Genomic DNA, 23,079 nt, shown 5'->3' on the forward strand with positions numbered 1-23,079 from the left:
ATGGTCCTTATTAAAATGGGACTGGCTTGTATTAACAGGCTCTTGACACAAGAAAGCGCATTTAAATGTAGTGTTCAACGAGCTAAATCTCTTATGATTCATACCTGCCCTCCCTGTGTGAACACAATACAACATAGCCCCAATCACACGAGCTGACAGAAATGTAGAGTTCAAACCAGAGTCGCCTGGACTTTTCTGAGACACATCGATCTGTTTGTCAAAGCATATGGCGTTGAAACTTCTGCATCAGTACTGACGGTGAATTTCCTTCACGCACATGCACATTATTTGACTATTTACAATGGTGAGATCACCTTCCTCATAAACTGAAACAGGAATCACTTTGAGGTGGATGCGTCGTTATTCTTGATGACTCACTGATTTCCATACATGCTCGAGGGGCTTATCTTCACAACAGGATGAAATGAAGCACATGGTCCTTATTAAAATGGGACTGGCTTGTATTAACAGGCTCTTGACACAAGAAAGCGCATTTAAATGTAGTGTTCAACGAGCTAAATCTCTTATGATTCATACCTGCCCTCCCTGTGTGAACACAATACAACATAGCCCCAATCACAAACAAGCCTAGACCAAACGGCACACACCTGAGGCGAAACGTGTTCATCAAGACAAAAACAAAAAAAAGCCATGACACTGGCAGATATCAATGCATACATCAATGGCATTAAAAAAGAAGCAGGATAATAAACCGTCAAACAGATTCTAGTGACTCAGCGAAGGTGGTTTACACATGTATGAGCAGATGTCAAACAAGACGAATAACGTGCGCCTGACCACATGCAATCTCGACATTCGTGTAGTAGGTCAAGGAAACAAGATGATTTCGTGTTGAGTGTACAAAGTTTGCAGCTGAAGGCAGATGTCATAAGAGCCAGGTTTAAGGTTCACTGGGATGTTTCCCAGTAGGCCGGATGACTCGTAGGCCGATTTTTACAAAGCAAATACAAACATTTAAAGAAAGAAGATGTTCTGATATCCTCAAGTTGGCTCATTAAGCCAAAAGGCAACATAGATAATGCCATAGGAAACCAAGTGTACACACTCTCAAACCATCTCATGAGGTGCAAGACACAACTTGGCCAAATGCATCTGGTTGTTCAGGCCACATACATAAACATCACTCCTCCCAAACATCAGCATACAGAAGTTTGGAAGTCCCGCAAACCACATGCAAGAGAGGAAAAGGGGATGAGGAACATCATGAAATGCCAACCGCCATATCATCACTCGAAATTTGCATCATTGTGGAAATTAATTGTGCTAATAGTGTGGGAAAAAGTTGACTAGATTTATGTTTTGCATAGACACATTCATGTGGCCAAGTGTAACTGACAATGGACATACCCAAACAGATAACAATCCAATCAATAGCAATCACAAATCTCTTGATACTTGATCACTCCACATAATTAAGCCATTTAAATTCTTTGTGTAAAAAGTATGGCTTTGCCACGATAAAAGCCATAATAAAATCCAGTGAAAAAGAAAAAGAGGAAAAACTACTAGCCTACTAAAGACTCTCAACAACTGAGAACTGAGAGGAAGTAAGGAGGTGGAACCAAAAACAAAAACATCTGGACCTCATTTCTAAAGACAGAAACTAAAATACTACCACAAATGTGCCTTTTTGATCCTAAACATTTTAATCGAGAGGTGAAAGCATCTTTTGGCGACCGTCTGCAATTATATATGTTTTTATAATACATGTATTTTCGTTAACAAGCAAATTAGGGGTGTAATAATCATCCTGCGCTCTTCCATGCTGCTGCTCTGTGTGTGTGTGTGTGTATGAGAGAGAGAGAGAGTGAGTGAGTGAGTGAGAGTGAGAGTGTGTGTGTATTACGTCGCCGCGCGCATAGACCGTGAGGTTGTTGTTCAGTCGAACAGCGCGTGGATTACCGAGTTCTGAATTAAACGGCAAATACAGCCGTACCTGACGCGTCCTAGAGACGTCAACGCAAACCTAGAGAGTATTTTTCATGCCTTTTGACGTTTATCTTAACCATGGCTGCGTTAATGGTTAGATCACATGCAGCAGTGACTCCGCGAAAGTTGTGACTTTTATAACATCAGTTATTTTTGGCTCTCGCGACGGATCCTTCGAGACTCGATCAAGCGGAATCAGGAATTACGGAATCTCATGTAAACTTTGTAAATGAAGATTAAAAACATCGGCGCTCGCTTCTTCTCTCTGCCAAGCATCGCACATGGGGTAAGCAAGTTTCTCAGCACTCAAATAACCACATCTCTAACTGAAGTCAAATGTCCCTTAGTGTTACAATCTATGTCTTCATTCATTTTCATAGCAGCGCGATAGAGCTGTGTATTTTAATGACCACTCTTATGCAAATGCTTAAGACAGATGTGTGACCCTTCTCAAAACTCACACTTTAACAGCAACTTGTGATATGTTTATTTGTCAACAGAGGCGCGTTTCTATTACCGTCAGCTCAGTGATCTTTCTCGCATGCACTCATCTGATAAGGAACTGTGTGAGATAGTCTTATCAAGGCTTTCGACACATGCCTTTTCCTCTAGTGTCAGTTAAATATAAAGTGTGGCATGCATACGTTTTGCATGTCTTATGATTAGCCCGCAAATGTTTGCGCGCAGTTAAACATTGACCTGTATCATCCAGACTTGCTGGATTCATGTGTATTGCAGGAGCTCTTCATTTGTCAACAGGGACTGGTTCTTGCTGAGCTCATAGCACGCAGGGAGCTTTGCGACATTTGTAGCCGTTGAGGACTGTAAGGATGGCATTGTTCCTAAAGGATGTATTAATAAGACAAAAGACTCTATTATGGCATTATGCTGCTGGACAGAGTGCTCTGAGACTGGCGTCTGTCTCTTAAAGAGACAGCCCACACAAAAATTACAATTCTGTCATCATTTACTTGTTTGTCTTGTGTTTCTTGGAACACAATGTTTAGGGGGCGTTTTATTTGAAACCTACTTAAGATATCACTTTGTGGTGAATGAGTCTTAAAGGGACAGTTTACCCACAAATGTAAATTCTGTCATCATTTACTCATCCTCAAGTTGTTGTAAACCCCTATGTCTTCCTTTCATCTGCGAAACACAAAAGGTTGTGCCACTTTCATTGCGTGTTTTTTTTTTTGTACAATAAAAGCGAATGGTAACTGAGGCCTGGTTGTTTTGTTTTGCGTTACATCACCTTTTGTGTTCCAGGCAAGAAGGAAAGTCATACGGGTTTGAAACCTGATTCTTGATCAGAGTTTTCGTTTTCCTAGTTATTTTTTTTATAATCTTTGTTTGATCTCAAACATCATTCACGCTTGCACACATTCAAACATGCATATCAATCAGTCGCAAGACATACAAGAACCAGTTGTGTTTTTAATGGCGCTTGATTGTAAAAATATCGTACACATTTTTTTGGAAGGATAAAAAAAGCATGCTGATTTTGTACGGATGAGTAAATGATGATAGAATTTGCATTTTTGGGTAGACTAGCCCTTTAAGGTTTTTGTGTTGACAGTTTTTTTTATAATGAAACCAGACAATTGTAGAGATGTAGGTCAGCTCTATTGTGTATATACTGATTTTTGTCTCCCCTGGAATCCAAAGCTACATTGAAAAGCCATTGCGCCGGCTTCTGAATTTAGGTCAAGCTATGAAATGCATCTGTCCCATTAGTCCAAAATACCATCATCACTCACTAACTAACAGCACCTCTCTGAGGTACTGACTGTACATTCTGATTGTACATTCTCTCTAGGACAAGAAAAGAGGATGGGGTTGTGATGTTTTGTAATCTGCTTTTGTGGTACACAATGCCTCCCTCTGCAAGATAAGCCGATATGTAAGAGGAAACGCTGATTATCACATTGAGAGCTGTCCATCCATCATTCTCAAGTGGGGATGTGAAATGTGTGCGTGGTCAAGTTATTCATCTAAAAGCTCTAAATGGAATGATTGCATTATCTTGTCTATTCTATGACTGAGTGCTTTGCACTTGCACATGGGAATTTCTGCATGCTTTTCAAAGGAGAGCTAACTAGTTATTGGATGGAAACAGCATTACTAAAGTGGGAAAATGAAGCCGAGCAGGAATATCAGGTGTTGGATCTATTGATGGATGTGGAGAGAGCAGAGTTTCTATTCAGTGGGGTCTATTCAGGTGATGGTGGGGTGTAGTAAAAACAGCAGATTTTCATCACGCTGGGATCCGATCTGTAGACAGAGCTGATATGGGCAGCATGTAGTCCACGTTGGCATCATGTGATGCCATGCTTCATTAAACCAGAACAAAACCAGCCACGCTGTCTCCGCTTTCTTCATTCAAGTTCACACTCTCAGCTCATGTCAACATGAGAGAAGATTCAGCTGGTTTTTATTTAAAATTACCTGCTGTGCCTTGAATGGACACTACACTCTTAAAAATAAAGGTTCTTTAGTAGCATTGATGGTTCCATTAAGAACCTTCATCATCCATGCAATTTTTCCATTCCACTAAAGGTTCTTTACAGTGGAAAAAGTTTTTTTTTAATTTTTAAAATGTTCTTCTCACCAAGAAAAAAAAGATTCTTTGGGCAACCAAACATGGTTCAATTTTTGTGAAAACCTTTTTGGAACCTTTATTTTTAAGAGTGGCCAACATGGAATACCCTGGATTTTGTTTTTGTACTTTCTTTTTGGATTTTGCAGGAAATCTATGTAACTCTGTGGAATGCATTTAAGCATGGTGAAGAAGATTGTTAGCTGTTAGCTGGTAGCAGAAAGCATTATCGAATTAGCCCAAACATGTGAAGAGCTTTGTGAATGAATGTGCATTCTTATTCCGTGGAAGCCTGCTGAGCTTTCAACAGAATTGTGCGGGCACGGATTCAACGTAGGCATAACTGTGACTCATCGTCTCAATCTGAGCCTCTCATAATTTTCTTTCAGAATTAATTTCAAACTTTCATGAAGCAGCAAAGGCACTGCCTTCAGATATGAGTGGTACTATTCATTATGATGACGATTTCGCCGTGGCTAGTGAGGTTGCACGCCGACTGTCTGATTTTTACCTGATGGTGCATTCTCCTGACCTTAAGTTCAACTCTGTCGCAGAGACACGTGTTTCAGAATGAGGTTCGTTCCCCGTGACTTGGCTCTGCATGCCCACAGGTCGCATACTGTATGTGCGATCAGACGTCAATGAGGAGGGTTTGTGCATGAGAGGCGAAGTTAAATAAAAAAGTGAATAAACAAACGCTATCTAGGCAAACGGAAAGATAAATAAATGTTGCCGGCGCTGGTGGGAACTGGAAGTGTGGGATTTTTGGGCTTGGTCACATTAGGGGTTAAGGGTGGGGCCAGGCCACAGTGTGGGCGGAGCAATCCCTCAAGGACTCTTGCATTTAGCATTTTGGCAACAGGCACAGAACTCTTGCAGCACATCCTGAGAGAGACTTCACCGAGGAAGACAGTATCCTTGATGTCAGGCAGAGCATTTAAACAATAGTCCTCCCAACAATGAAATCACTTACTCATGCTCATGTCATTCCAAATCTGTATTAGCTGCGTGGAAAACATAAAGTTAATTTTTGAAGAATGTTCTGGTTGCTCTTTTACCAGGACTGGGGATGTCAAGCTCCAAAATATCAATGACATAAAAAAGAATAATAAGTGGCACCAAAAAATAGTCCATATGATTTTTTTCCACATTTCAAGCCAGTGAACTTGAGAACTCGTTCAACTAAATTCATGAATGATGTAGACAAAATACTTCCAAAGCACTCACATGGTAAGATAAAAAGCCTCGAACTGGGCTTAAATCATTACAACTAGTATAGATCTATGCGTTTTGGCAAAACAGCCTTCTTCAGGACACACATCAATTGCTCAAACAGGTATTCTTAAACTAGTGTTAATTAATGAATCATCAAAGACAGCTGGTTAAACTTTCTCTTTAAGGACAAAAGATATTTGTGCTCGAAGGTATAATGGAACATAGTCATCATTGGCAAACCAATATGTTTTGTTGTTCAGGGAAGAATAACGCTTAGGGATCAATGCATGTCTGGTCAACCAGGGCAGCGTTTTTTTTTTTCAATCACACCGATCAATAATTGTGCTTTAGGGATTGCGCTGTTATAAGGCAGCATGCCATCTTTCCTCAGCCGAAAAACACTTTTGCTGGGTGTGGCAGCTGGGACAAAATAAACGCCTTCTGTTTTGGAGGCTGCCGCTGAGCAAGTTACAACTCACAGCCGGCTGTATGGAGCTAGCAGTATTTGTGCCAAGAACTGGGAGTGTCGCAGCAATGCATTGCCTTTGCTTGTGCTGCTAACCTTTAGACTGCATGTTTGATGCAACTGTACAGTAGCGTACATATTTAATGTTGAGACGATCACAAACACAATCCCGTAAATTTATGTTGTATACAGCACAGTCACTTAGCCCAATCTGTCTGTCTCACGCAAGGCTCAGGGGAAAGTTTCTAAATATTTACTGAACAGCATTTCAGTTAGGGCAAAGACTTTGTCCATTTTAGGACAGATAGCGTTTCGAGTCATGGAAGAACTTCTAAAGGTCTCTTTTTCTATTCATGTCTTGCATCTGTGCAAAATCACTATTTATGGGTTTAATTTTGCAAAACATCACCTGACTGATATAAATCTGCCATATACAATAGAACAGCAGATCCGGTTTAACATTGATGCAGGTGTGCACAGATCTTCGGAATAGCAAAAGGAAGGTGTATTTTGGGGAATATATTGCATTTAATATGTTTCAGTGGTTCATGACCTAAAAATGGGTCACACATCAGTTCCCGAAAGTGTTGCAGACTCAAACAATAAAGTGTAACTAATCATATAAGTGTGCTTAGTTCGAATAGCAAAATAATTAGGAATTTTTAAAGAAATTTTTGTTATCGACGTCAATGTGCATCTATTCAAATTTACAGCATTTTGTAAAATAAAAAATTACCATCTACCCTAGAATGCAAAATAACTTGCAAGGAGGACAGTTGGGGTTTATGTCAACCACAGTGTGTTTTTGTGCAGTGAATTACTGGCTGCCGAGAGCAAGAAATCATCAAAATTCATGAGACATTTATGTTAATGACATGTTAATTTTGCATATTGTTGAGATTATGCATGTTAATTAAAAAAAATTATAATGTATGATTTCACCCAAAAATAAAAAAAAATCTGTCATTATTTATTCACCTTCATGTCTGCTGAACACAAAAGAAGATATTTTAAAGAGAGATGGAAACCAAACCGCATTGGAAATCATTGACTTCCATTGCATCTACAAAAAAAACCCTCTGAGACATTTCACAAAATATCTTCTTTTGCAGTTCTTGGAATGACATGAGGATGAGTAAATGATTACAGGCGTTCCATTTTTGGGCTAACTTTGGTACCGTGTAGAGACTTGGTCAAGCAAAACCAAGTGAGAACCCAAGTGTTGAAATGGCATCGCAACTCTCAAGATTAGAGAAGCCTTGCGGCAGCAGCGTTTCCTTTGTAAATCTGTCTCTCTCTCGTGCTATGATAATGTTAGCAATTTTCCTGGCCACGAAGAGGTTTGGAGATCATTTTTGTGTTAGTGAGCCGTGAAAACTTTTCTGAATGATTTGTAGTGATGTGGTCACAGTGTGGTTTTCAAACGTCTAGTGGGCATCAGTCTGTCCAACTGCATTAAGTTTCCAGCAGGTACTGAAAGAGATAACGGCATGCCAGACCCGCACACCCTCCCCCTCGTGATAGACCGCGTATTGTTACTCTGACTGCCTTTGTTTGTGCACCTGGAAGAAGCTCACGGAGGAAGCCTTTTGGAATGAAGAGCTGGATTGGTGGCTAGAGTTTGGCAGATTACATTGTGGAGGGGGAGGGGGGGGGGGCTTTGTCCATCAAACCTGTTCTTTCAGTCGTGGCATCTGTGATAGGATCAGGCCCATCCTCATGCTAACGCAAAGTCATGAATGTCCATGAGAGGCAGCAAGACAAGGATCCTGCCCACACTGGGGCTTTTTGCATGAGAATGGCCTGAATCTGTGCTCTCTGGTGGGACGTTGTTGCATTCACTTCTTTTTTTGCAGTCATTTGTCGAAACAGATGTTGCACAACTTCATCTCGTCTTTTTACTGAAACTATATGAAACCGTTGGCGGTCTTGCATAACTTGTGGTAAACATGTAGACTAAAACTACGTTTTGGGGGGGGGGGGGATGGTCTCTTACTTCTCTTAAACAGTCAAATAAAGCGCTGATGTTTTGAAATTGGTAAGTCTGGTCTAGTCTCATATCCCTCGACGATGAAAAGAGGGGTTTTTACGAACGTCTTCTGAAATGACCTGTGGAGAACGCACGGGTCGCTGGTAAGACTTATGTGTGGTGATAGAAAACAAAACACAAATGCGCAGACATGTCAAAGCCCAGACCCTGAAACTCAATATTGCAGAAAAACATATTCAGACAATGTCATATATTAGATTTACGGCTTGCTGTGCCAGTAATACAGTTAAAGGCCCACATGATATGATTTCTGACTTCCCCCTGTAGCATATCCAGCACTGATTAGCTTGTTGAATTTGATCTGCTTTGGATCGATAACTAAACCACAGCCAATGGGCAATAAAATGACATGCACCAGATATTTTTGAGAGCACCAGTGGCAGTCCTGCTTCAAAGATATAATCAATGACGGTATGTCCAAAACAAAACACTTTTAACTAGTAGTGGGAATGTAAATGCAAAATAGGATGGTCTAGTGTTAAGTGTTTCAAGCTTTTTGATATCAAAAAAGGACCTGAAAATATGATGATCCCTTCAAGCTATATATGTTTAAAGGCATTCATTCTCTGTAAAATAGTAAGCATGATATTATGAAGACGTATTATTTGCAAAATTAAATAATTTAATTTTATATTGTCTTTGAGATAAAAGCAACAAAAAAAAAAGTTCCTTGGAAAATAGTTATTTTGCATTGTAGTTGGCACTGTATATCTACCCAATATTTTAGTAGTGTTTTCAATTGTAAACATTTAAAAAGACTTCTGACAAAGAGCAATGTATGCCATTGAGATTTTGACTATAGTCAAAGATTATAGAAGAGGAAGTAAAACTTTCATTTTTACCATGACAGACAGTCTGTGAGGCAATCCAGTCTTTATCGTCCCAAAGGGACGTGCTCTAATATGTCAGGAGGGTCTGGGAAAGATGGAAGATCATTGTGCATTTTTGAAACAAAGCCAATACTTGTGTTTATCATCATTTAATACAAAGAATACTTCAATCTAAACACACCCAGAAACACAAAAAAGGAGTCTCTCAGAGTGGATCTGTTATAGTTTAGGCACATTGGCCAGTTCTCCCCCACCCTGTTTCTTATCCCTTCCATCATTGTTGGATGAAAGGTACCAGACCATAATACAGCATCGTATCACAAAAGGCCATCAAGACTGCTTTGTTCATCTGTGTGGGTGCCTGTTTCCTTTGTGGAGTCTCCCCCTCTTTTTTTCACACCCTCAACCCCCAAACGCACCCACCCACAAGCACATACGGTACATTATCACCCCTCGACTGTCCCATACACAACTGACGCATATGAGGAACGCATGGCGGTCACATTTGCACAACGGTAAAATGTTGTCACGAAGATCTGACAGTGTTTCGTCTGTCTAGAACATGAGCGCGCACACAAGGGACACACACACACACACACATCCCATAATAAAGCATTAGAATATGAGCATGGGTGGGGTTTGCGTTATGGGGGAACAGGAGCAGGGCTGTAGAACAAAGCAAGCGTGATTTCTGTTCTAGGACCTTTCATTAAAGGATATTTTGTCCTTTAATGTCGGGACAACAGCAGAAGAGTGTGAGAAAAAACAAACCTGTGAAACTTGATCTTCTGTGGTTTAGATTTAACTGATTCTTGCCTTTATACCAGTTGCCTGCTGCAGCGTTAAACCACTTATCTTGGTTTGTCAGTTTGGTTGTTATTTATTTACTTAATGGTTGACGGTGATAATTCAGCAAATTGTAGTTTTTATTTACATGGTCTTCCTGTGCCCTGCTGATGTGTGGAGATCTCATCCTTGAACGTCTAGACATGCTTAAACCAGCAGTAAGTTCTCTGGAAGATTAAATAATGAAGTACTATTGCATTAGCTCATTATCTAATGAGCACTATAGACGGCGAGACCATGGCTGTGGTTCTAAATTAATCCTTCCTGATGTCTTTAACCACCCTTTTGTGGGCCTTTCCTTTGATCTGTGCAGTAGACATTAAACCGTAGGGGGTTGGGGAACGACAAAGAATCGGGATCACAAAAGTGAAAAGACTTCTCAGCCATTAGCCAAGTAGATTTAAAATGTTTAAAGCAAAAAGTGAAAAATATAGGCTAGTATAAAATAATAAAGTTCTATTTTAAGTTATATCATATTTGTACTAAATGAAGAATAATTGATAATTGTTATTATAATAACAGCAATAATCAGCTAAAGTTTAATTAATAGTTAAATTAATACATTTATTTATAAAGAATGCATTAAATTGATCAAGTTGCAGTACAGACATTTGTGACCCTGGACCACAAAACAAAAAAAAAGGGTACATTTTTCAAAACTGAGATTTATACATCATCTGAAAGCTGAATAAATAAGCTTTCCATTGATGTATGGGGTTGTTAGGATAGGACAATATTTGAAAATCTGGAATCTGAGGGTGCAAAAAAATCTAAATATTGAGAAAATCACCTTTAAATTTGTCCAAATGAAGTTCTTAGCAATGCATATTACTAATCAAAAATGAAGTTTTGATATATCTACAGTAGAAAATTTACAAAATATCTTCATGGAACGTGATCTTAATATACTAATTATTTTTGGCATGAAAGAAAAATCAATAATTTTGACCCATACAATGTATTGTTGGCTATTGCTACAAATATACCCCAGCGACTTTATGACTGGTTTTGTGCTCCAGGGTCACATTTATAATGTTGCAAAACATTTCTATTTCAAATAAAAATTGTTTTTTGCACTTTTTATTTTTTAAAGAATCCTGATTTAAAAAAAAAAAAAAAATCAGATTCCACAAAAATGTTACTGTTTTTAAATCAGCGTATTAGAATGATTTCTGAAGGATCATGTGACACTGAAGACTGGAGTAATGATGCTGAAAATTCAGCCTTGCAACCACAGGAATACGTTGCATTTTAAAATATATTCAAATAGAAAACATGCTAACACTTTAGTATAGGGACCAATTCTCACTATTAACTAGTTGCTTAGCATAACTATTATTAACATATTGGCTGTTTATTAGTACTTACAAAGCACATATTCTGCATGACCTTATTCTGCATCCCTAATCCTACCCAATACCTAACTACCTTACTAACTATTAATAAGCAGCAAATTAAGAGTTTACTGAGGCAAAAGTCATAGTTAATGATTTGTTAATAGCGAGAATTGGACCTTAAAATAAAGTGTGACCAACAGTTCTTTTAAATTGCAATATTATATCACGATTGTTTTACTGTATTTTTAATCAAATAAATGCAACCTTAAGATAACAATGTTACTTGTGTTGCTTAATGACCATAAACCTTTGAACGGTAGTGTTTGTATGCATGCATATTCTATCAATTCTATTGTAAATATATCAGAATAAATTACTATGTATATTTTATGCATAGTCCAGCACTACCCTGACTGTCCAAAACGTGCTACACACTGGGGGTTTCTCCATTCCACTATGTTTCTTTATACACAGCTCCTCATTTCCTGTCGCCTTTTGCCCACATGCAAAGAAACACATCAGCAAATAAATTCTGCATGACCTTATTCTGCATCCCTAATCCTACCCAATACCTAACTACCTTACTAACTATTAATAAGCAGCAAATTAAGAGTTTACTGAGGCAAAAGTCATAGTTAATGATTTGTTAATAGCGAGAATTGGACCTTAAAATAAAGTGTGACCAACAGTTCTTTTAAATTGCAATATTATATCACGATTGTTTTACTGTATTTTTAATCAAATAAATGCAACCTTAAGATAACAATGTTACTTGTGTTGCTTAATGACCATAAACCTTTGAACGGTAGTGTTTGTATGCATGCATATTCTATCAATTCTATTGTAAATATATCAGAATAAATTACTATGTATATTTTATGCATAGTCCAGCACTACCCTGACTGTCCAAAACGTGCTACACACTGGGGGTTTCTCCATTCCACTATGTTTCTTTATACACAGCTCCTCATTTCCTGTCGCCTTTTGCCCACATGCAAAGAAACACATCAGCAAATAAACAGAGATGACCAATATAAACCACGAGCCATGAGTTCTAATGGGCTTTTGTTTATTTATGCCTCGCAGGGGAGGAAAAGAGACTAAGTAGTGAAGAATAGACTTGAGCCACACAATATTGACTAATGTTCTGAGAGGAAATAATGGGGCTAAATGTAAGCTGAGTGGAATAGCAGCTCTCTCTCTCTCCCCCGTCTGTTTCCTCCCCCGTGTGGCTGAGGACAATCGTATACCCAACTTTCCAAATCGTGCTGGATTACTATAACAGAACACAGTGGCCATGAAAGGGTGCCTGGGCTTTACATAAAGTCAAAACAAAGATGTAATTAGCCGAATTAATTGAGAGAAGTAAAGACATGTAGATTGATGTCAGTTTGTTCTTCAGTGGCAAAGCTGGTCTTTTGAAATAAGAAACTAAGGTAACACTTTACTTGAAGGGGTGTGCATAAGACTGACCTGACACCTTCATAATCATGACATGACACATGTCATGAATATGAAGGAGATTTTATGCATGTTTATGACAACTGTCATTAAGTGTGATTCGCTCAGTTATGTCATTTTTAATGCAAATATGACATAATTAGTACTAAGTCAAGTATCACAATTCGTTTTGCTTATAGTAAAGAAAATAAGTGATTTGAATAAACCCCCTTACCCTTTGTTACATTTCCGTGCGTAACTATGAACATGAATGATTCCCCAAACAGCAGCAAACTGATGGAGACTCCATCAATAATAGACACCCGCACTTCTGTGACTACTAGACAATGATGAAACTTTCTTGTGCGCATGTGTCAAACGCATTAAAACTCAAGTATACTTTGGGTTTAACAACCCATATCTAAAGACCAGTTCATCCAGCACACTCGTGACAATTCATAGTTTTTATGAGAGGAAGAATTTGTAAGATATTGTACCAACTGGCAAAAGGGGTTGGACTGTATGGTCAGGTTTACATTTGGGTCATACAATTTTTTTATGATTGTCTCATACAAATGAAGTCTTAGAGACTTGGAGAATTTTGACTTGAAGCCAGTAAACAAACACCCAGAACATCCTAGCAAACAAACTAGAAACACACTTCAGTTACTGCATAGTAACTACCAAATATCACGTCAGGATCACTCTTGAAAATAAAGGTTCCAAAAGTTTTGGAACTGTTTACTATTTTATTTTATTTTATGTTTTTGCAGTGATGTCTTAGAAAATCAAATTTAGGCTCCTCAAAGGACCTTTCAGAGAACAGTTCTTAAAAGAGCCATTTTTTCCCTTGGTATGAAGAACATTTTAATATTTTAATAATAATTGATGTTAATAAAAATTTACCTTTTTTCGATCTAAATAACTTTTTTGCAATGGAACTATTAATGTTAAAGGGATGGTTCACCCAAAAATCATTTATTCGCCCTCATGTCATTCCAAACCTGTATGAGTTTCTTTCTTATGTTGAACACGAAGATATTTTGAAGAATTTTAAATAAACAAACAGTTGTTGGTCCCCATTGACTTCCATAGTAGGGAAAGAAATACTATGGAAGTCAGTGGGGACCATCAACCTTTTGATTACCAGCATACTTCAAAATATCTTCTTTTACGTTCAGCATAAAAAAGAAACTCATACAGGTTTGGAACGACATGAGGGTGAGTAAACTATGACAAAATTTACATTTTTCGGTGAAATATCTCTTTAAGAGATATCCAGTAGATACCTAAGTATACAGTCACAATCAGACAACAGAAAAAAATGTAATTTATGGCCCAGTGGTTAAGCAAAAATGCTATAGGTAGAGCCCTGGTGTTTTGTCTCGTTCTGATCTCATCGTCTCTTAAACTCCACCTTAATTTCCTGTCTGCTCTCTATTGTCCCAAATTACAAAAACCCCAAAAGTGCAGCTCACAGTACTTTCAGTGAACTCTGAGAACAACAGAATGTGCTTTAGTGTATACTTGTGTACTTTGGTAACTATCTACCTATATATTATAGACAAATAAAAATATTAGGCCACAGTATCCCTAGGCTGATGGTTACACAGAGATATGACTGAAAGATTGCTCGAATGTAATTGTTCTTGACAAATGAGGACCACTGCCCAAGACACCATCAGCACAGCCAAAGCCTCAACACCGAAAAACGCAAATCCTGAGCAAATCCAGAGTCACTGTAGAGACTATGCAGCCATGTGGAATGGCATCTGGAGACAAAGGCAGGAATCTGAGACATCTGTGTGACACACACACACCTCGCTTCAACATCACTGTTTGCTGCACACAGTTCAAAACCCTTCACATACATAATCACAGATGCCGACTTATGTAAACATACCAGGATGCACGTCTCAGTCACCTATAAGAACACAATAAGCTACAGCTGCGTAGACAGTGGCACAATCCTGCTGCCAAATGCCAATAATATCCAGCAAGGCCATTTCCTTGAGCAGCAGTGAAGAACAATGCCCTCCTTGTCCAGGTTGCATCTCACTTGATACTCTCTACTGGTACACTGGTCCAAAATGGCACCAAACGCAGGCCGTCCCATTCGAACTATTTTCAAGTTAACCCATTTTTCACACTGTAAACAATCAACAGTTCATACTGTCAGACCAAAACTTAAATCACCAATCAAAATGTGTGAGTCGCCTTCTCAGAAACCGACAGATGCGTTTCAAACCAGCTCTACTTCCACCACCCACCTAAATTTCACTCTCGGAACAGGTTTGAGTGGGTAGTTTCGCTGCTGACAACTCATGTTCGTGATTTCACTGGGCTGTCTGCAAGGTCCTCGGTGTTACTGTGGAGACCTTTGCCGCCTTTCATCTAGGGCTTTGACAGCATGTGAAACCTGATGGTCTGGTTTGTCGGCAATGCCGTCTCCGGCCTGCCCCACTTCCCCACTTACTCCGCCCGCCATGTCCTTCAACGGGATGCCAGATCATCCTGTCTAAATAATGACTCTTTTGTCTCTTCTTCTACAGAATAAACATATTCATCATACTGAAAGATAAATGTGAGCCTGGACTTAAAAACCAGTCATAAGTGTAAATGTTTTGTAAATGAGATTTATACATCATCTGAAAGCTGAATAAACCAGCTTTCCATTGATGTATGGGGTTGTTAGGATAGGACAATATTTGAAAATCTGGAATCTGAGGGTGCAAAAAAATCTAAATATTGAGAAAATCGCCTTTAAAGTTGTCCACATTAAGTTCTTTGCAAGGCATATTACTAATCAAAAATTAAGTTTTCATATTACGGTAGGAAATTTACAAAATATCTTGATGGAACATGATCTTTATTTAATATTCAAATTATTTTTGGCATAAAAGAAAAATTTATAATTTTCACCCATACAATGTATTGTTGGCTATTGCTATCCTTTAGCTGAGATATGATTCACAAAATGGCACAACTTTATAGCACCTTTTTTGCTTAAATAAACAACAAAACGCATGCAGCGTTTAAGAAGTTTCATCTAAAAGGAACAACACAGGTTAAATTCAACCAAGCTCTGTATCTGTGAAAATCTGGAATCTGACAGTGCAAAAAAATCTAAATATTGAGAAAATCGCCTTTAAAGTTGTCCACATTAAGTTCTTTGCAAGGCATATTACTAATCAAAAATTAAGTTTTCATATATTTACGGTAGGAAATTTACAAAATATCTTCATGGAACATGATCTTTGATCTTTTGAACATGATGATACTTAATATTCTAATGATTTTTGGCATAAAAGAAAAATTTATAATTTTCACCCATACAATTTATTGTTGGCTATTGCTACAAATATACCTGTGCTACTTATGACTGGTTTTGTGCTCCAGGGTCACAAATAAGACGGCGAGCAAGCAGAAAAAACTGTGACTGCATCTCCAGTAGCAGGTCTCCACAGTCCAGCTGGCCAACAAGAGCAGTCTTCCTGTACACAACTACACTACTATAGGCCAAAAGAAGCGCTTGTGGTGTCAGAAGACTAACATCCTGTTCAGACTTGATAGCTGACTGGTGGAGAGCAAGACAGTTAATGTGGGAAAGGTTTGGTGGAAGCGAGAGACACAAAAGCAGAGCAGAGGAAGTTTATTCGGATTCTTACAGGTGTAATACGTGCGTCAGGAAACGTGCTGAAGCACAGCAGCAAGCCACTCGTTTTGTGGCAAAAGTGCAACGGATATACATTTACATAGCTTAAAGAAATCGTTGTAGATTAAACGGTTGTGGTTCAGAACTGACTCGTCATAAAGGTCGCTCTTACAGTTCTTATGACATGCATATGATCACGTTCCGACTTCGGTGAAACCTGAACTTAGGACCCCAGTCTCGGACAGGACCCCGGCCACATCCCCATGACAGCTCGACAAAGGCCCTAGGTGTTGTTTGCGCTTCCCAGCAATACCTGATAAGCCCCAATTAGTAAGCTGCATCTGAGCAACCGTGCTTCCCACAACGCACCTGTTACCTAGCATCGGTTGAGCACCATTTGCCTCGTTCTCCAGAGAGATCTTTGAGACATCTTTGCAGGTTGCATAAACCGTCAGCAGCCACACACTTGGAAAAAACCCAGACACAACAACACGCAACTGACAGATGTTTCACTTCAGCTTAGTATGTCTGAAAGCAGGTCTGTTTAGGTGTTGTTTGTTAGCATCGTTTTTTCACGCTTGCTTCGTGCCACCTATTTTACTCATGCTTAAATGTCGACCTGTCTGCGGTGTGTTATAAATGGATGAGTAAAGTTATTTTTCTGCATAATGGCTCTGTTGCGCTCTGTAAAGTGCTTCAGACACCGACACGCTACTAATTCTACATCCTGTAGTCGTCGTGATAAGTAGCACCATCCACATGACCACATTTTTTTCACTTCTACCACAAATGCACCATTACACACAGCTTATTCTTGGGGAATTTTATAATACAACAGGTTAATGCAAAACAGGGAACCGCAAGTCATATAAACATGCTAAAGAGCAGTCAGAGGTGACCTTTAACAGAACAACAGTAAGGCGAATTTGCAAACTGTACGCTTCAAAATGTTCGAATGCATTTTAGGCGGACTGTAATACAAGTAATATCAAAATACAATCAGTTTATAGCATGTGATCATTAAACTGATTTTACCTTGCCCCGGAGAGCTGTGCAATTACGTCATACATAATTGTATTGATTGGCCAGCTAGGGTTGGGTCTATAATATCAGATGTAAGAGTGTAAAAAAACGGAGCACTTACAGGAGGAGGGTGGGAGGAAAACGGGGGAGGAAAATTCCATCTGTTGCATTAAGCCAAAAGAGTCATGAGTCAAAGCTAGTCAATGCAGTGAAGATGATACAACACAGAGAGTCCCAAGACCACAAAGCTCTATTCAACACACTCTCATTCCACCCTGCTAATGACCCAGCTCTGATATGTACTTTACAGTCGCCCACTTCTATGACTGGAAAAATTGGGCTTTGCCAGTTTATAAACCAAATAGCTCTGGTAATGGATTCTGATTGGTTAACAGTACACCTTGCTCCACACGTGCTATAATATATAATATACACTCTAAAAAATGCTGGGTTGTTTCAACCCAATGTTGGGTCAAATATGGACTAACCCAACTGTTGGGTTAAAAAGCTAATTTAAAAATGTAACCAAATTTAACCCAACAGTTGGGTTAGTCCATATTTGACCCAACATTGGGTTGAAACAACCCAGCATTTTTTAGAGTGTATATTATATATTATAGCACGTGTGGAGCAAGGTGTACTGTTAACCAATCAGAATCCATTACCAGAGCTATTTGGTTTATAAACTGGCAAAGCCCAATTTTTCCAGTCATAGAAGTGGGCGACTGTAAAGTACATATCAGAGCTGGGTCATTAGCAGGGTGGAATGAGAGTGTGTTGAATAGAGCTTTGTGGTCTTGGGACTCTCTGTGTTGTATCATCTTCACTGCATTGACTAGCTTTGACTCATGACTCTTTTGGCTTAATGCAACAGATGGAATTTTCCTCCCCCGTTTTCCTCCCACCCTCCTCCTGTAAGTGCTCCGTTTTTTTACACTCTTACATCTGATATTATAGACCCAACCCTAGCTGGCCAATCAATACAATTATGTATGACGTAATTGCACAGCTCTCCGGGGCAAGGTAAAATCAGTTTAATGATCACATGCTATAAACTGATTGTATTTTGATATTACTTGTATTACAGTCCGCCTAAAATGCATTCGAACATTTTGAAGCGTACAGTTTGCAAATTCGCCTTACTGTTGTTCTGTTAAAGGTCACCTCTGACTGCTCTTTAGCATGTTTATATGACTTGCGGTTCCCTGTTTTGCATTAACCTGTTGTATTATAAAATTCCCCAAGAATAAGCTGTGTGTAATGGTGCATTTGTGGTAGAAGTGAAAAAAATGTGGTCATGTGGATGGTGCTACTTATCACGACGACTACAGGATGTAGAATTAGTAGCGTGTCGGTGTCTGAAGCACTTTACAGAGCGCAACAGAGCCATTATGCAGAAAAATAACTTTACTCATCCATTTATAACACACCGCAGACAGGTCGACATTTAAGCATGAGTAAAATAGGTGGCACGAAGCAAGCGTGAAAAAACGATGCTAACAAACAACACCTAAACAGACCTGCTTTCAGACATACTAAGCTGAAGTGAAACATCTGTCAGTTGCGTGTTGTTGTGTCTGGGTTTTTTCCAAGTGTGTGGCTGCTGACGGTTTATGCAACCTGCAAAGATGTCTCAAAGATCTCTCTGGAGAACGAGGCAAATGGTGCTCAACCGATGCTAGGTAACAGGTGCGTTGTGGGAAGCACGGTTGCTCAGATGCAGCTTACTAATTGGGGCTTATCAGGTATTGCTGGGAAGCGCAAACAACACCTAGGGCCTTTGTCGAGCTGTCATGGGGATGTGGCCGGGGTCCTGTCCGAGACTGGGGTCCTAAGTTCAGGTTTCACCGAAGTCGGAACGTGATCATATGCATGTCATAAGAACTGTAAGAGCGACCTTTATGACGAGTCAGTTCTGAACCACAACCGTTTAATCTACAACGATTTCTTTAAGCTATGTAAATGTATATCCGTTGCACTTTTGCCACAAAACGAGTGGCTTGCTGCTGTGCTTCAGCACGTTTCCTGACGCACGTATTACACCTGTAAGAATCCGAATAAACTTCCTCTGCTCTGCTTTTGTGTCTCTCGCTTCCACCAAACCTTTCCCACATTAACTGTCTTGCTCTCCACCAGTCAGCTATCAAGTCTGAACAGGATGTTAGTCTTCTGACACCACAAACACTTCCTTTGGCCTATAGCAGTGTAGTTGTGTACAGGAAGACGGCTCTTGTTGGCCAGCTGGACTGTGGATACCTGCTACTGGAGATGCATTCACGTTTTTGTCTATGTGCCCTTCATATGAGCGTCTTATTAATCTTTCATTATGATGAATTAGTTTTTTCTTTAGAAGAAGAGACAAAAGATTCATTATTTAGACAGGACGATCTGGCGTCCCTTCCAGTCTGCAGTTGAAGGACAGGGCGGGTGGGGGTAATGGTGAAGTGGGGCAGGCCGGAGACGGCGCTGCTGAGTCTGACAAACCAGACCATCAGGTTTCACATGCTGTCAAATCCCTAGATGAAAGGCGGCAAAGGTCTCCACAGTAACACTGAGGTCCAGACTGCATTGAGGACCTTGCAGACGGCCCAGTGAAATCACAAACATGAGTTGTCAGCAGCGAAACTACCCACTCAAACCAGTTCTGAGAATGAAATTTCAGTGGGTGGATCTAGAGTTGTTTTGAAACACATCCATCAGTTTCTGAGAAGGCGACTCACAGATTTTGATGGGTAATTTAAGTTTTGGTTGGTTGTTTGTTGTTTATTGTTTGTTGTTGGTTGTTTAAAGTGTGAAAAAAGTGTTTACTGAAAATGGCTCGAATGGGACAACTTGTGTCTGGTAGTTGATGCATGGTGTAATTTTGGACCGGTGTACCAGTAGAGTATCAAGTGAAACGCAACCTGGACAAGGAGGCCATTGTTCTTCACTGCTGCTCAAGGAAATGGCCTTGCTGGATATTATTGGCATTTGGCAGCAGGATTGTGCCACTGTCTATGCAGCTGTACCTTATTGTGTTCTTCTAGGTGACTGAGACACGCTTCCTGTGTGAGGGGTGTTGAACTGTGTGCAGCAAACAGTGATGTTGAAGTGAGGTGGGTGCGTCACACAGATGTCTCAGATTCCTGCCTTTGTCTCCAGATACCATTCCACATGGTTGCATAGTCTCTACAGTGACTCTGGCCTGACGGGGTATTTGCGTCTTTCAGTGTTGAGGCTTTGGCAGCTTTGCCCTGGCAATTTTATCATGTCTGCGCAAACAAGGTGCGCAGAGGTATGCAAATACATATTTTGACAGGCAGGCAGGACAGCCTGTCGTAATGTTCAGACCGAACATTTTGATTGGACGAACATTTTATGGTCCTACGCCTTCCACAGACGATATAAATACATAGAAATAAATTTAGACCACTTCACTTAGTGATTGCTATCGAGATGTGAAGAGACTTTCAACCAGCCTAACAAAAAATGTTTTTGAATCAAATCTGCTACCCTGCCTTTTAAGTCACAATGTCATGGAATGTCATCTTTTCTTCTGTAATGTGACCCATCAGAGTAAAATGAATTATCAAAAAATATAGGTTGGGGACTTTATTCTATCATTGGTTGTTGTTGATAGGATGGAGGCAGATCTGATTGAGAGCTTGCAGTATTGCATATGTCACTAAAGAGAAATCTTGTTTCAACAGAACTTCATGTTAAGATATTTACTTAAATTATGTTGTAATTAAGAAATAAAACCTAAAATAATTGTTCACTGTAAGATCATTAAGATGCATATAGAAAACAGTGAATTACCATTTCAAGCCAACTTAAAGTTTTTCTTTGTTTTTTTTGGACAAATATAATCTATTCTGAACTGTTCTGATAAATGGGTGAACACATGGATATTATGTTGGATATTACATTTTCCACAACTGTGTGGCTACAAAGTAGTAGTAATTCCAGTTTTCATTGCATTACAGTTGCATGTCACATCTCGACATTATTTCAGATGAACAGAACTTCAAAGATGTGCATAGTGTACCATTACAAAACAACAACAACAACAACAACAAAAAAAGAGGCATTGGGCAAGCAAATTGTATGACAAACTATTTTAACTTCGAACTTATGCAATTTATTCAGCTAGCAGAAAGCTGAATGGGGCAACTCTCCAGCCTAAAATCTAAAATACTGTAATTATATCTAATATTGTGACTATATGTCTGGAGCCAGGGCAGACATGCAGGTAATCACGCTTGCTTGCTCACACTGTCTGTGTCTCACACACACACAACTGTGTTACTCAAATGCGTCCATTAAATTTCACGTGTTCAGCAGTCCATCATCAGTTATTCCTTATTAAACACTCTAGAACGTCGGTCTCATCATTTCCCCTTTTAAAAGGGGATTTTAGATTGGGGGGAAATGTATAGCTTTTGTGGTGTGGTGGAAATTACACACTAATTGTACGTATTGAAGATTGTGGTAATTCTTGTAAAATGAGATAGACATTCATATAACAAGGTGATAGTTCTAAAGTGACGTAGTTTTACACATCCCGTGAGGTTTCATTACTTTGTGAGTCACTGAATAGTAATAGTAAGCATCCAGTCCTGCATACAGTTATGTGTAGGCTAGGTGTAGAAGACTGTATGTCACATGAACTCTCACTTCATCTTAATTCATGGGGCAAGAACAGATTGTAGCTGAAGGACAGTTCTGGCATGTAGCGTTTACTCCGAAGGAAAATTCCAGAACTCTACTTGAGCTATTTTTGGTTTCCAACATGTGTCTGATCAATGCAGGACTACTGCTTATGCTTTAGATAAAGCCTAGCGCACACTACAAGAAGGAAGCTTGTTAGCCTTTCATGTTGTTGAAGTCTGCAGCACAAGGCTCTAGATTCCAGATCCAGAATCACAGACGCTCATCTAGTGTGCACACTCAAGTAGTCGCGGATGCTGCAATGCATTTCAAACTTGCTTCCTTTCAAACTGCCTCTAAACAAGCTACAGCAGTGAGCAAGAGTGAGCTTTTGTCTGTGATTGTGTAAAATATGCACCATAACGTGACAGAAAACAAGAAACTGAGTCTTTAAGGCCGTGTTTCCACCTGGTATTAAGATGTGTTTTTGTGCTCCAATTACAAGTGTTCAGCGCTAAATACATGTGGAAACAGGGTGTTAAACGTTTTGTCATTTGATCACTGAAACCACATATGGAGGTAGTCAAAAACGTATGTGTAGTGTAAACACTCAATGTGTCCCAGGCCATAGTAAAACATTGCATACTTGCCAACCACTCACCAAAGACTTGATTGTTCTGGGACATGTTGTGAGAAAGTGCACCAAAACAAGTTATTTAAACTTCACCAAAACATATGGTTTATGCAAAAAATTGCAGATCCCCCTTATCCTTTTCATTCTCTTCCTTTCCTGCTGACTTTTCAGTAAGCTGTGTAAAAAAAAAACTTTGCTCATTCAGTCATATATGTGTGCGGCACTCCTGTGAAAATTATGTAGAGGGTGACAAAATAAGAGGGGAGTGTCTTTATGAAATCTGAGCACAAGTGGTCAGTGGAGACACATTTGAAAAGCATGTTAATACCAGGTGGAAATTGTAATGCGACAAGACTGACCACTTGCGATCAGATCACTGAAAACACATCTTAATACCAGGTGGAAACA

General features: G+C 39.4%; 1 protein-coding gene across 1 annotated transcript in view; it reads left to right on the forward strand.

Moving 5' to 3' along the window:
- The first annotated feature begins 1,873 nt into the window (after positions 1 to 1,873).
- s1pr2 (sphingosine-1-phosphate receptor 2) overlaps positions 1,874 to 23,079 on the forward strand; it is a 47,935-nt gene continuing 26,729 nt past the window's right edge. The window contains exon 1 of the mRNA XM_016275898.1: positions 1,874 to 2,236. The gene's annotated coding sequence lies outside the window, so the exon portion shown is untranslated. The remainder of the gene's footprint in view (positions 2,237 to 23,079) is intronic.

Source organism: Sinocyclocheilus grahami, unplaced genomic scaffold, assembly GCF_001515645.1.
Source record: "Sinocyclocheilus grahami isolate Dianchi unplaced genomic scaffold, SAMN03320097.WGS_v1.1 scaffold97.1, whole genome shotgun sequence".
NCBI lineage: Eukaryota > Metazoa > Chordata > Actinopteri > Cypriniformes > Cyprinidae > Sinocyclocheilus > Sinocyclocheilus grahami.